At 39.1% G+C, this 16,249-nt stretch overlaps 1 pseudogene; it reads left to right on the plus strand.

Moving 5' to 3' along the window:
• Window positions 1-1,662: 1,662 nt before the first annotated feature.
• On the plus strand, window positions 1,663-16,089 carry LOC136283383 (peroxiredoxin-4-like; annotated as a pseudogene).
• The last annotated feature ends 160 nt before the right edge of the window (window positions 16,090-16,249 follow it).

The raw sequence follows: 16,249 nt of genomic DNA on the forward strand, positions 1-16,249 counted from the left end.
CAGCCCCTTTGAGCTTGTGTTTACACCAGTATCCACCTGAGGCTTTGCACTGTGCACGCACTTGATAATTAACTTCTTATGACCTCTTTATCAACTTGCTGAGGTCATATTCCATGGTGATGGAACCTTTAGAATAAAGGGGGTAAGTTTCTATTGAAACCGTGGTGCTATGTCAGTGGGAGAGATTATACCAGGGTAATTTAGTATTATCAACTGAATTGATAGGGTAAATTTGCCACTGTACAGAGTTTAACAGCTGATGTTTCGAGCATTAGCCCTTCGTCAGAGTGATTGAGACTGTTACCTTAGGAAAAGTCTACTAATAGTGACATCACTGACCTGTACCTAGTTTTAAGGGTAGTCTCAAAACTTACCTTTTGAGCCAAGCTTTTTGTTTGTTGCCTCCAGTAATGAAGTGTTTTTATCTTCTTAAGGGAATCATAGGGTTTTCTTTTCTTTCTATGTAACTTTATAGTAATTTTAGTTAGCTGCCATTATCATTGAAATTTTTTTATTTGTTTAAATTTTATTTTAATTTTTTTATATTTTTTATTTTACTTTAATTTTTTTATTTTCTGCAAAGGGTATTGGATCATTCATATCTGTGCATCATATAAATTCTAATTATGCTCATTATGTAATAAATTGTCCATTGCTAAAATATTCTCACTGCCCATGTCTGGAATTTTATAGCATGACACCTACAATCTTCTAAAAATAATTGTTTAATGCCTTCTGAGCTTGGTATTTTTAGTGTTTTACTTAGCTCTTTAACTCCCATGGGTGACAAGACAATATCAGTTCAGCAAAAAAGTGATGAGAATAAAGAAAAGTATCATTTAGGGGATTATTTGATCCAGTAACAAATTCTTTGAAGTAGCATCATAAGACTGGTATGGCAGACAGTAAGGAGAATTATTATTTGGAGTTAATTGATTTTTATGGATTTTCAAGACAGTAATAATTTTTTTAATGTTAATTTTGTGGAAAATTTACAAATGATCCACTTTCATTGCTGCTTTGATCAAGGTGTTTATTAGATTTTCAGCATTTGCATTGCAGCATTTACTCAAGGTTGCCATAAGCTGTAAGGTGACATTTATTTCAAAATCATGTTTCTCAATTCACTTAATAACAGTAACTCTGTATTGACAATATCAACAACAGCTTGGTGATAACAATTGAAAAACTTGTGACCTTGAGGGTATCATTTTGATATACTGTAATTATTCAGCTATAAGCCAAGTTATTTTCACTCAAAGTAAAGCTTCAGTTTTTTTGTGCATGTGTTTTATGCAGGGGAACCTTTGTTAACTTTCATCTTTTCATTGCATAGCTTTTTTACAAATTTCATTTGAGAGAAAAGCAGTTTTTAGTGTAAATTTATGCACAATTCTTGGGTCTTTGTTTTCATGTACATAAAGTCCAAGAATAGGTCTTGACTTATTCATGTTGGTTCACCCTTTAATTCCCAAAAGTGATGAATGTGTAATTTCTCTTTATAATGTTCATACATTATCCAGCAAATAGGTGATGAGAATGCTTCTCAATTAGAATTTGTTATCTTGATTTAACACCAAATTCTTGTTACTAATTTATAAGGAAATAAGTAGCAGCTAGAAGAGAGAATTAACAGCCATATCTTGGAATTTAAAGGGTTGAGTTAATTTTACACATTGGAAGTTTGGGGTCAGTTGGCTTATAGCCAAGGATATTGGTTACAGCCAAATACATTGTAAATGTGGTAACTCCAGATTCTCTGAGGTAATTGACATGGAATGATGTACATTTAACAGTTGGAGTGGCTCATAAAAAATCAAATGTTTGGAGAGGATGGCAAAAGGTTTATATGTACAGTAAACTCGTGATTAATGTCAAAATTAATTTGTGACATGTGAATTTTAAAGAAAGGCTAGCTCAATTTGTGAATTTATGGAGCATTTTGAAGCCTGATTTGCCTCCTATTATGAAACCAGCTTATTTTTTCTATCATTTTGTGAATACCTACAGATTTCCCTGCCTGGAACCTTACACTTAAAAAGAGTGATATGAAATTTCCCTTTTAAATTTTTGATGTATGAAATGCTGTTTAAAGTATTAGTGAAACATGAATTTTTCTAAAATCGATGTTTGAAACGGGATTGGGAACACCCTTTGCTTAAACTCAGCTCTTTGGAGTTATTGAGAAAGGGGTGGTGAAGTGTAGCAAAAAAGTCTTTGGTGTTTGGAAAGGGCAATTCAGTCCCAGAATATCTGAGTTCTTGATAGGAGAAATCTTTTTTGTGTTCCCTTTTTGTTTCTGATTTTGATGTAAATATTGTCCTTTAGATGTAAAATGGTGACCTTTGAGTCTTTTTCTGCACAGTTTCTAAACCAGAACCTTGATCATTGGGAAGGGACTGCAGTTGTTAATGGAGAGTTTAAATATTTGAAGATGACTGATTCTAGAGGTAAGTTTTTTTTCTGTGAGCTCATAGATACAGCTGTAACTTGGAAAACTGAGAGCCTTATGTGAAGTCCAGTCACAGGTTTGTAAAGATCTTGTATGTGGCTACTGGTAATTCTGCCAGGAGCAGTTTGAAACTGTAATGCTTATAAATATTTTCCTTTTTGTATGTGCTATTATATAAACAGAGGCCTCTGCCTGGGCTTGAATGAACACATATTGGTCAGTGCATGGGCATTGCCTGTTTGGAGATGCACGAGGCAGATTCAGTCAAGTGACCTGTTGTGACCAAATTCATCTAATGAAACATTGGTTAAAAATATTATTATCTCTTTCAAAAACCTTCCCCTTGCTCAATTTTTGGCATGTTTCTGTGATGTTTCTCATTATCTGTTAATGATTTGTCTTCTTCTTCCAGTTTTTTCTACAGATTTTTGATAAACCTTCCCCTTGCTCAAATTCTTGCATGTTCACTTGATGTTTTTGGTCATCTGTTGATGATTTGTCTTTTCTTTCCAGTTTATTCTAATTTGTGTTATATTTATTACTTTTTCCTACACAGGAAAATATCTGGTGTTCTTTTTCTATCCCCTTGACTTGTGAGTATTAGATGTTAGAATACTCTTTGACTAAAAGTTTGCAGTACTTTGCTACCTTCATGCTATCCTGCCAAATTAGTCATCTCTCTGCAATTGCTACCGAGTAGTCAACATTGTTCTCAAGGTGACTGATATTAAAAGTTTCATTAATTGCATGCATATTATTTTAAATTGAATCATTACAAATAACACCTATTTGTTGTCATTTGCAGCACTTTTGTTTGTCCAACGGAGATCATTGCCTTTAGTGACAGAATTGAGGAGTTCAGGGCAATCAACACCGATGTTGTTGGTTGTTCAGTAGATTCAGTTTTTACCCATTTAGCTTGGTATGTTAACCCTTTACACCCTAACATCAGTATGTATATTCTCCATTACTACTCTCTAGACATTTCCAAGGGTTCTGACAGGGAGAATTTGTTCAACAATCAAGAGTTTCTTTAGTTGGTGATCATCTCCTTTATTCTCATGACCTTAATGTTTGATTTAGGGGTGATGTTGTAAGGAGAAATTAGATGTTGGTCACTCTTAGGGGTTTAAGGGTCAATCCTAAATTTTAACTGAATTTGTAACTCTAAAGGATTTGAGAGTTTTAAAAAAACAAAAAAAGGTATTTCCAATTTATATTGAAGATTTGTAGAATGCCAGAAATTAAAGTAAAAAGGAAGAATTTCCATTTTTGGTAAAAAAATCTACCATAAAATGCATTCCAGTTTTAAGTTACATTCATTCGACATGTTTGTGTAAAGTGTTAGGTTATAACATTATAGTCATGCAGGAGAGAACTTTTGAATGACTCCATGGGTAATCACATTTTAGATATATATTGCTGCAGCAGTGTTCACCCTTATTTTAAGCATGATTGGTAATTTAAGGAATTCTCAAAACAGCTAATAGAGCAAGCCTTGTACCTGTTGAATTGTTAAGAATTCCCAGAGGTACCAGAGGCGGATCATGTGTACTATAGGTGGACTCGGTCGACATATCGGGCGACAGTCGACCGATATATCGGTCGACTATCGGTCGACAATCGACCGACTATCGGTCGACTGTCGACCGACTATCGGTCGACTGTCGACCGACTATCGGTCGACTGTCGACCGACTATCGGTCGATAGTCGACCGAAATATCGGCCGACAGTCGACCGATAAATGTGTCGACCGATATAGTCTTAAACCATCGATACTCGACCGATACATGACCGATACTTGACCGATACTTGACCGATACATGACCGATACTTGACCGATACTTGACCGATACATGACCGATACTTGACCGATACATGACCGATACTTGACCGATACTTGACCGATTCACGACCGGTACTTGACCGATACATGACCGATACATGACCGATACATGACCGACACTTGACCGACTCTTGACCGACACTTGACCGATACTTGACCGATACATGACCGATACATGACCGACACTTGACCGACTCTTGACCGACACTTGACCGATACTTGACCGATACTTGACCGATTCACGACCGATACTTGACCGATACATGACCGATACTTGAACGATACATGACCGATACTTCACCGGTACTTCACGGATACTTGACCGACACTTCACCGATACTTGACCGACACTTCACCGATACTTCACTGATACTTGGCCGATAATTCATTGCCCCCCGGGGGGGGAGGGTTTATTCCACGATAAAAGATATAAAACTCTAATAAGTAATGTGATTACCTCATAATTTAGATGTAAATTGCGTGTCTGGAATCCAGTTTTAAATTTCTCTTGTGCCGGCCATAGCGCGTATCGTCTCCGGCAGCGAATTCCAAGTCCTTACAGCGGCGAAGTAACGAAGAGACCTTAGACCATGTTTTGTACATCTTACTTTAGGTATCAAAGCATATTTGTGCCCCTTTAATTACGATGCGTGTTCTTTACTTGAAATGAATTAGCTGTAGTGGTGGGTGTCTTCTTTTGAAAACATCTGTCTATCGTAATTAACATATCTTGGGTGAGACGACCCTTTAATGTGTTTTGTAAACCAATCAAATTGAGCATTCTTTCTAAATGAAGGGTCTTTGCTATAAATACATGTCATACCTAAGTGCATGGTCCTTTACCCTCTCTAGTTTTTCAAGTATATTCAACCTATTGACTTTGCCTGTTACTTTTCCGGAGATAGATGTGGTGTGAGAATTAAGGATCTGTGTTCACTTACAGTAGATCAAAATTATGAGATCTACAACGCACGATGTTTATTGCGTTGGAGACTTACTACACCCTTTTCAAAGGTTAGGTTATATTTGGTTTTATTATCTGTGCTTTGGAAGCTTATTTCATTGGACAATGAATGGCATTTTAACTTTTTTTTCCACCGCCGCTGTCATTATTCTTTAAAAAAAAGTGTCACCGTCTGTCGATAAAGAGCACACAATTCGACTATTTAAAGGGTTAAAAACCTCCAGTTTGAGACATGACGGCAAACGGGACGTCAGTAGAGTGAACTCGCAATACTTCCAGCCGCACTCATAAAGTTTTAATTTCTACTTCATTCTATATCAAGGGCGTGTTTTTAGTAAGCGTCAAAACAATTCTAACAGTGTTTGTTCCCATTGGACCGCGAGTAAGGAAATTTCATTTTCCGATGATGTAGTCTTCAACGCTGGTGTACTAAATGGTGGTGACGGTTGAAAATATAGATCGTATTAGGTTCCGTAGCTTTGTAAATCCACTTTATAGGGATACAACTGTTTTGAGATATTTGTCCGACAAAATGGAGCAAAACAATGGCTGTGTGCAAGTTTTTTAAAAAACATTGGTTAATTTCCTTACTGTCCTCCGTAATACAAGATGTATACCGGTAACTGCAGTTTGTCATCCAAAAAAAAAATTTCATTCCAAAACTCAAATGGGAAATGGTTTTTGATCGCATGCATTTTAGCGAAAGCTTAATTGACTTTCTTTCCTTTGATTTGTAAAAACAAAGTAAAATACGAGAAATTGGACCTTTCTCGGAAACCTTCGATTTGTTTCTACTGCTCGGTGTATTCATTGGTTCAAATGATGTAGATATAGAATGTGAACCGCGAAGCACCTGTAATATAAATTATAATTTTTTTAAAATAAATGTTTGGGTGCTGGAAGAAGGCAATACTGCCGATACAATAAATCCCCCTGGGTTACTACCCTTTTAAAGTAAATTTGGGAGTCCTCACGGGGCAAAGAAAATTTTGCCAAGTGGGGATTGAAGCCACGACCTCCGAATTAGATCTACCGACTGAGCTACGAGACCAGCACGAGAGCAGGTCGGGGTAAATTAGGTAGTCAATCGCGATAAATGTGCAAATGATATCATATGTACAAAACGGGGTAGTGTGGGGAGAAATTAGCATTTAAGGGTGTGTTTGCGTGTGCTTCGTGTGAGCCTATTGCTGCATAAAATAGCAATAACATAAATTAATAATAAGAAATACAATGAAAATAAAAGAAATGAGAAATAATGAAATAATTATAAAAAATAATAAAATAATACATATCTCGTTTCGCCCCAGGAGTCTTTGTGTGGGTAGTTATTTGAAGTTGCCCAACCCCCTACCCACGGGAAAAACTGAAAACTTCAAACATTTTCCATCCTAGGGTCACAAGGGCCGATCTTGTCCCGGGTATTACCTCGGGAGGGTGGTAACCGTAGGAAATCAGCGTTGTTGTTCAGCCTACAGGATTGAATAGTATTTTAATTTATTATTAGTTTTGTTATTGCTATTTTATGCAGTAATAGGCTCACAGGAAGCATTAAGGAAGGTCTCTTCCCAGCCCCCCCACCCCCATCACACACACAGACACACACACCCTCAAATGCTAATTTCTCTCCATACCGAGCAGTTAAAAACATATCGACGATTTCCGTTAAAGGTCCAATTTCTTGTATTTTACTTTGCAGATTTCATGCGTATTACCCACATTTGACCGTATGTTATCTGTGTGTTACTCCACGTATTCGTATGTTACTCATGTATCTGTGTGCGCCCGTATGACTCGTAATTACTCGTATGTACTTGTATGTTACTCGTAGTGCTCGTGTGGTGTTTTAGTCACTATCCTTTGAAGATAAATTGAACAAATGTAAGCTTATCTGCACCTTATCTTCTTCTCGCGAATGGCTATAGCACGTTTTATTCTCTTCTCTTCCATCCCAGCAAGTCGATCTCACCGTAGCTTCAACAGAAAAAATAGCGCCATCCAAATTATTCCCAAAATCTTCGGCAAAACCTGTAGCCAGATTAGAGCCAAAATGCCAAAAACTGTGCGCATTTTACCTTGAAAATGTTAACAATTAATGTGTCATCAAGAAATGTGCCCATAAAGAGGTTCACCTCGATGCCTCGTATACATTATATTTCATTCAGGTCTTTTTTACAACTAAAATACATACGAAACATTACATCAACCGTATTTCAGTTTATAATACCAACTTATGTCCTGCACCAGCTAGGAAACAGTCTTTCTTATTTTTTTTCTATATATTCAACACGTTTTAATGAAATTTTTCTCTTCTTACGCACAGTTCCAAAGGGGACGTCGACCTCGAGGAGAGAGATGGGTTCTTGGGCTTTTTGACACACAGTATGACCCCGCTCGACCGTATTTACAGCTTGTGAGAAGGCGAGATGCGCGTACTCTTTTGACCATTATCCAAAGACACGTACAACCAGGCTCTTTGGTTTATACTGATGAATGGCCGGCATACAGGCAAATGCAAAGGGTCTTGGGTTTCAATCATTAAACGGTTAATCACTCGGTTAACTTTGTAGACCCAATCATCGGTGTCCACACACAACACGCAGAGAGCAATCGGTCTGCGGCAAAGGACAAATTTAAGAAGATGAAAGGGAACACAAATCCTAACTTCCTACAAGAATACCTTAAGGAATTCATGTGGAGAAAATGGCACGGTGAGCTTCACCCGAATGGCTGTTTTGGACGGTTGATGGAGGACATTGCAGAACAATATCCACCTTAAATACCCAGAGGTGGGGGTACTCCCATATACATGTATGTGCCGCGGGATAGGGTATGGTTTTGGCGGTTATCGTTTTGCCTCTGTTAGCATTGTGTTTCCGTTGTGATCTCTTGATAGGATATGTAAATTCTATCGGCTAAAATTGCAGTGTGTAAATGGCCAGCTAAACAAAAAGCAAATTCCGCTAAAATTGTCAACAAAGCGATTTTATCGAGATTTGTGTTTTGCCGCGCGGGGTTAGCCGTTGTTTGGTTATTGTTTTCCCTTGAATAGGGTGTCATATTTCGTGTTTGGACAATTCTCGTTTGTTTCATCCGTAAAGTGGGACAGGGTTCAAGACTCTTCGAGGCACACACTTATTCAAAATTTACGGGAGTACCCCCCTCCCCCGAAACGGGACAGTTCCTGTGACCTTAGTGCAACATTGGTGCAATTTGGTATTTTTTTCAATTTTAGACTCAGAAGCATATACGGTAAAAACCCGCTAATAGGAACCTAATTTTTTTCCAAGCAAGGCTAAGAAGGTTATTATAAAAGATGGTGATTAACTGGAAAATTTGGCTACTCAGGTTCTTTAACAGGTTCTTGTTTTCAAATAGACTGCGAGCAGTCTCTTTTGCTGTGAAATCCCACTGGAACGAACGGGGAAAAAGCGGACGTGATCGACGAGCGATGAGGGGCGAGGCCGTGATCTGCGAGAAGCAGGGGCGCCAGTCACAGCGAAAAGAGATCGCAGCTTGGCCGCTCGTCGATCGCGCCCTCTGCTCGCAGTCTAGTTTTCAAAAGAAATGAGTTGTTTGTCATTGGAGGGCGTGGCCTATTTTTGGTATTGTATGCATAATATGTTAAAAATCCAAGCATATATTTACCAAGTTTACAAAGCTATCCAAGATAAACAGAACAAAACGCAACATTAATACATGGAACTGTGTTGTTGCTTTGATTGAATTTCTCAAAAAAAAGAACCTGTTTCAAAGTTGTAGGCTAAAACAGGTTCTCGTGTAAAAGGAGTTTTAATGTACAATTTTTGTCTAACATTTTCAGTAAATCTATTTTTTCTTAAAATCTAGTTTTTTAAAAAAGGGTTTTTTACTGTACCTGTAATAAATTCAAACATTGCAATAGTCTAGCACACTCGAGTTATTTTACGCGAGGTATTTTTAGCATTTGACGTCATTTTCCCTAATTCTCAACCAGGCTATAATTGGAACGAGATAAAGAAATGGCGACTGCAACTTCTCGGAAATAAAAATACAAATAAAAAAAAGATTTCTGATGGTCGTAATGGATTGATATTTAGCAAGGTATTTTAGACAGTCATATTTTACACGAAATTATAAAAAATGGATATCGACAGTTTGATCGTAGTAGCACTTTAAAAACATTACTTTCCCCTACACTTCTAGAGGTGGAAGTCTACGAGAAGTTTCCATTTACTCACTCTTTGTTTAGCAATTTATTAAAGCTTTGAATATCTATCATCTTGAGGCCTCCTTTATCGTAATCATTGATCATTTGTGTCCTTTTAATTTTGTCCCATTTGCTCTCCCAGAGAAAGTCATATAGCAGGGTATTGATTTCCTTAAGTGCACCCTGATGCGTTGGAAGAGAGGTTAGAACATGTACAATTTGGGATACTGCCAAAACTTTTATTATCGTGATTTTGCCTAAAAGAGTAAGTCTCCTAGCAGACCAGCTGCTTAGGATGTTTTTTACTCTCTCAATTTTCTCTGAAAAAATGGCATCGAAAATTTGGAGCTATGCGATGTTTGGAGAATTTTTAATCCAAATGGCAAGAGGTATCTGGAGGCAAAGACAACCAGATATTCATTGCAGACTTGATTTCGTTTTAGTAAGTCAAACTACAGTATTTACCCGCTTATAAGAATCTGAGTTCTCAGTCCTAAATGTACTCATAGGGTGTACTCATGTGAATTCTAATTCAAAACCAACATGTACATACTACCGTTTTTCATACATTATTTATACCAAATTTAGAGATTTTTATAATTCATACATGTTTAAGTTCACTACTTTTGAGAGTCATGTCTTTTATCTTTGCCTGTAGATCTTTAAGGTTTATTTTCTAAAACAGGAACCTGTTTTAAATTTAATTTAGGCTAAATAGGTTCTTATGTAAAGGGGGTCTAAATTGATATTTTTAGGCTAACAGGTTCGTGAATTCTAGGTTCTTAGAAGCGGATTAATACTGTATTTCCGATAGGTGGGTGCCGCGGAGTTCCCTATTTAAGGATAAAAAAATTGATACCGTTGTTAAGGCCCAAACCCCCAAAAAGACGCCCTATTCTAGGTAAAATAACAATAATAAAAAAAACAAACAAACAACGGCTGACCTCGCACTGCAAAAAAAAAAGTCTTTATAAAATCGCTTTGGTTATGAGTTTAACCGCCTAGTTCAGTTTCAAAAGATCATTTACTTTTCGTTTAGCTGGGCAGTTACACACTGCAATTTTAGCTGATACAATTTAGGTGGATCCCATTACCGACATAAACTGGACAGTTAATATCGTTAACGTTGTACAAGCAATATAACGTTGAGGACCTGTTAGAGCTATAAGAGCTAAGGAATAATAATTATTTTAGGTATGTTGGATTAAGGGCAGGATGACATCAGGGATAAAGCATAAGCCGGGTAGTTTTAGGAATAATGGAAATACGTTAAGGTACAACATTAATTACACAAGAGCGACCAACTTTACAATGTATTTTTCCATTACCAAATGGGAACATATATCGAAAAAACCTCGCACTCTTTCTTAGTCTATTTTCTTCTGAGCAATATGGTCGGTAAGTGAACCTATACTTGGCCGATAATTGACCGATACTTGACCGATACTTGGCCGACACTTGACCGACACTTGACCGACACTTGACCGACACTTGACCGAAACTTGACCGATACTTGACCGATACTTGACCGATCCTCGACCGATACCTGACCGATACTTGACCGATACTTGACCGTTACTTGACCGATACTTGACCGATACTTGACCGCTACTTGACCGCTATTTGACCGATACTTGACCGCTACTTGACCGCTACTTGACCGATACTTGACCGATACTTGACCGATACTTGACCGCTACTTGACCGCTACTTGACCGATACTTATCGGCTACTTGACCGCTACTTGACCGATACTTGACCGCTACTTGACCGCTACTTGACCGCTACTTGACCGATACTTGACCGATACTTGATCGATACTTGACCGCTACTTGACCGCTATTTGACCGATACCTGACCGCTACTTGACCGCTACTTGACCGCTACTTGACCGATACTTGACCGATACTTGACCGATACTTGACCGCTACTTGACCGCTACTTGACCGCTACTTGACCGATACTTGACCGATACTTGACCGATACTTGACCGATACTTGACCGATATTTGACCGATACTTGACCGCTACTTGACCGCTACTTGACCGATACTTGACCGATACTTGACCGCTACTTGACCGATACTTGACCGCTACTTGACCGCTACTTGACCGCTACTTGACAGATACTTGACCGATACTTGACCGATACTTGACCGCTACTTGACCGCTATTTGACCGATACCTGACCGCAACTTGACCGCTACTTGACCGCTACTTGACCGATACTTGACCGATACTTGACCGATACTTGACCGCTACTTGACCGCTACTTGACCGCTACTTGACCGATACTTGACCGATACTTGACCGCTACTTGACCGATATTTGACCGATACTTGACCGCCACTTGACCGCTACTTGACCGCTACTTGACTGATACTTGACCGATACTTGACCGATACTTGACCGCTATTTGACCGCTATTTGACCGATACTTGACCGCTACTTGACCGCTATTTGACCGATACTTGACCGCTACTTGACCGCTACTTGACCGCTACTTGACCGATACTTGACCGATACTTGACCGCTACTTGACCGATACTTGACCGCTACTTGACCGCTACTTGACCGCTACTTGACCGATACTTGACCGATACTTGACCGCTACTTGACCGCTACTTGACCGCTATTTGACCGATACTTGACCGCTACTTGACCGCTATTTGACCGCTATTTGACCGATACTTGACCGATACTTGATCGATACTTGACCGCTACTTGACCGCTATTTGACCGCTATTTGACCGATACTTGACCGCTACTTGACCGCTACTTGACCGCTACTTGACCGATACTTGACCGCTACTTGACCACTACTTGACCGCTACTTGACCGATACTTGACCGCTACTTGACCGCTATTTGACCGATACTTGACCGCTATTTGACCGCTACTTGACCGATACTTGACCGCTACTTGACCGCTACTTGACCGCTACTTGACCGATACTTGACCGATACTTGACCGCTATTTGACCGCTATTTGACCGATACTTGACCGCTACTTGACCGCTATTTGACCGATACTTGACCGCTACTTGACCGATACTTGACCGCTACTTGACCGCTATTTGACCGATACTTGACCGCTACTTGACCGCTACTTGACCGATACTTGACCGCTACTTGACCGCTATTTGACCGATACTTGACCGCTACTTGACAGCTATTTGACCGATACCTGACCGCTACTTGACCGCTACTTGACCGATACTTGACCGCTACTTGACCGATACTTGACCGATACTTGACCGATACTTGACCGCTACTTGACCGCTATTTGACCGATACTTGACCGCTACTTGACCGCTATTTGACCGATACTTGACCGCTACTTGACCGCTACTTGACCGCTACTTGACCGCTACTTGACCGATACTTGACCGATACTTGACCGATACTTGACCGCTACTTGACCGATATTTGACCGATGCTTGACCGATACTTGACCGATACTTGACCGATACTTGACCGATACTTGACCGATACTTGACCGATACTTGACCGATACTTGACCGATACTTCACCGATACTTCACCGGCAGTTGATCGCTACATATCGGCCGTTGCATCGGCCGACAGTCGGTCGATATATCGGTTAACCATCGGTCGACTATCGGTCGACTATCGGTCGACTATCGGTCGATAATCGTTTGACTATCGGTCGACTATCGATCGACTATCGGTCGATAGTCGACCGATAGTCGACCGATCTATCGGTCGACGGTCGCCCGATATGTCGACCGAGTCCACCTATAGTACACATGATCCCCAGAGGCAATAAATAAGTTCCTATATTCCTTTCAATTCTAGGATAAACACTCCAAGGAAAGAGGGTGGTCTGGGAAGGCTTAAATATCCGCTGTTATCTGACTTAAACCACCAAATTGCTAAAGATTACGGAGTATTGCTTGAGAATGAAGGTCACACCTTAAGGTGAGGATATCTGTGTTTTGTATTTCCTCATGTTTCTGACTTTTGTGTCTGTAGGCCATTCTATTTAAACATGTGTTTAGTGTTTATCAGCTGTGATCCTCTTGGAATAATAAACATTATTCAACAAAGTGGAGATGAAATAGCTGGGGATATTAACCGAGCTGCAAAGCAGCTAGGTAAATATCTACCACTTTCACCTACACTGAGGTAAATAATTATATTAGCATGTACACTGTATATACCACACAGAAATTAAAAAAATCAGTACATTTCTGTCAATATACAAAGAAATGGTTGGAAATTATATTTTTGATGCATGATTCTGTTGCCTCAGCTGCTCAAAGGGGAAGAGTACTTGTTAATCACTTTCAAGCCAGCCAATCAGAGCACACGAAAAGCACTATTCATCTGTGTGGTATGTACCAAAAAAACTTATTTGATGTAATGATGATAATGATAATGATGATCATTTAATAGACCATATCTACTTGAACAAAGTATTTCATTATCTGCAATCTACCTATTCTTGATTTCTAAAAGCTGAACATTTCTTTGTTAGTGCTCCTACCCTGGATCAAGATATCCAGTTTTGAGCACCTGACTGGCATTATCTTGTTGCATTGTTGGCTGTCACACCACATAGTTAAGAAAAACTTAACTCATATACTGAAGAGTCTCTCTTGGTCGGATGGTTTTTTCCCCCTAATATTACTACTTTTGCGGGGAAGCTGGGGGGAGGGGGGAGGAGTTATGTCCCCGTAATAGACATAACATCTATGGATTAAAAACACACTCAGATCAGGTCTGATCAGGTTGCTATACTTTGCTTCCTTCATGCTATACAACAGGTCTGATAGTTAGGCAGGGGAGATTTGGTTAAGGTGAGAATATTCTTACTTTTATGACCACTTTTATTACATGCCTGTTGTTCTATTTCAGGGGTCTATTTATAATCGATGACAAAGGGACTCTACGACAGATCACAATGAATGACCTACCGGTATGTTGTAACTTTACTTGTATGACTGTAATTGTACCGTGAATTTCTACTGCGAGTTTTATGTAGCTGTTTGCTTCTACAGTTAATTGTTCTTGATACGCTGAGAAAATTTATCTGTCCATTCATATAATTTGATTCGAGTCTGGCCCTCGTCCACTGTCACGTGGTAAAAATCACAAGCTCATTGTTTAAGTGTTAAGCAGCGGGGATCCCTTTCCTTTTATTTCGTGACGTTTTTATTATTTCATTTGAAAAATATTGATATTCGATTTTGATTTGGACAAGGGAGAAAAAAAGCTGAGTAGATAGTATCAAGAAAAAAGACTCCTTGTGTCCAGTCTCCTGATTTTTTTGCGGTTTCGCGTTCTTTGGCTTTATAATGTGTGAAGTACTATTTATAACTTAGCTACTCAAAGAAGTTAATCTAAACTGGTTATTTCGCAGGTGGGCCGATCAGTCGACGAGACTTTACGTTTAGTCCAGGCTTTCTAATATACTGACAAACACGGGGAAGTTTGTCCGGCCGGTTGGAAGCCTGGTAAAGAGACGATATCCAACAGAAAAGAAGAAGTACTTTGCAAAACAGACTGAAGGAGAAGATGAGGAAGAGAAGAAATGAACTGAACAAACTTTGGAATTCAAAAAAAAACTGAGAGTTGTCTTAATTTAGGTGGCTTTGTTTTACTTTGCATCCAGAAAAGTTACGAACGTATGGCTGTAGTGAATTATTAGACTTCTTGCTATTTAAAAATCACCTCACATACTCTGATCAGTTACTCCACGAGTTCACTCTGAAACCAATTCTTCAACCCGCTCTCTTGCTATACATTTCCTACGGTGCTGACAACGAGGATTTTGGCGGTCATTCCCCTAATTCTCATGACCTTAATACTAAGCTCGGCTTGATACTGTAGGGAGACATTACATGATAGTAGCACTGAGGGGTTAAAGAGTTGAAATGTTTCCCTAAGTCTAGGTGAGTAAGTCAATAGAACAAATAGTCCATTTTACAGTTGTGTGCTTGGTTGCCAAGCCTTTGAACAGGAATGAGGCTAAGGGTGACCTTGTTATGATACAAACCTTGCTGCTTTTCAAATGCAAATTACTTTGTTATCATGCAAACTAGAAACTAGTGTCTATCATAACAAGGTCACCTTCAGCCTCACTCCAAATCAGAGGCTTGGCAACTAAGTACACAACTGCAAAATGGCCTATTGTCAGTAAACACTTTTCAGTTTTGGATCGAAAAGCAGTTGCTGTACAGAAAATGAGCCCGCGCCCCTACCCTGAAATTTCGATAACCGTCGGAAATCTAGCCCCGCGCATTTGGTGTGAAACATATGAACCAGTTGTGAGCAATAATACTTAGCTGCATTTTAAAAGCAGTCTTGGTCTCTAGCGGAATGTATCCTCTTTAACAGGATGGTAGGAAAAACATGGATATTTCGTTTTAGACTTAATGACCTTTGAAGCTGACCGTCCTTTCGCTCGAACCAGCTTCCCTTGTCCAAGTGAATTAGACGCGAGGTGTGGGTCTTATCCTTGTAATTCAACAGCTGTTTAATTAATTGGGCAAAAGGAAAAGTTTAGACAGAGTGAAGGGGTGTAACAGAATATGAATTTCATGGTGTTCTAGTTTTTGTATTTCGGAGGTTATTTTTAGACTAAATTTGCAATATCAAGCAGAAGAGTGATAATCTAAAAACATCGCCTGCTTTTTCGCTAATTTTCCGAGCGAAGACTGCGTGAAGTATACAAAAACAGTAAGAACTGAAATGAAGATCTGAAATGGATTTTAATTGGATTATGTATCAAGTAATTACCAATTATGTATCAAGTAATTACCAATGGACAATGG

The sequence above is a fragment of the Pocillopora verrucosa genome, chromosome 9, assembly GCF_036669915.1.
Source record: "Pocillopora verrucosa isolate sample1 chromosome 9, ASM3666991v2, whole genome shotgun sequence".
Lineage (NCBI taxonomy): Eukaryota > Metazoa > Cnidaria > Anthozoa > Scleractinia > Pocilloporidae > Pocillopora > Pocillopora verrucosa.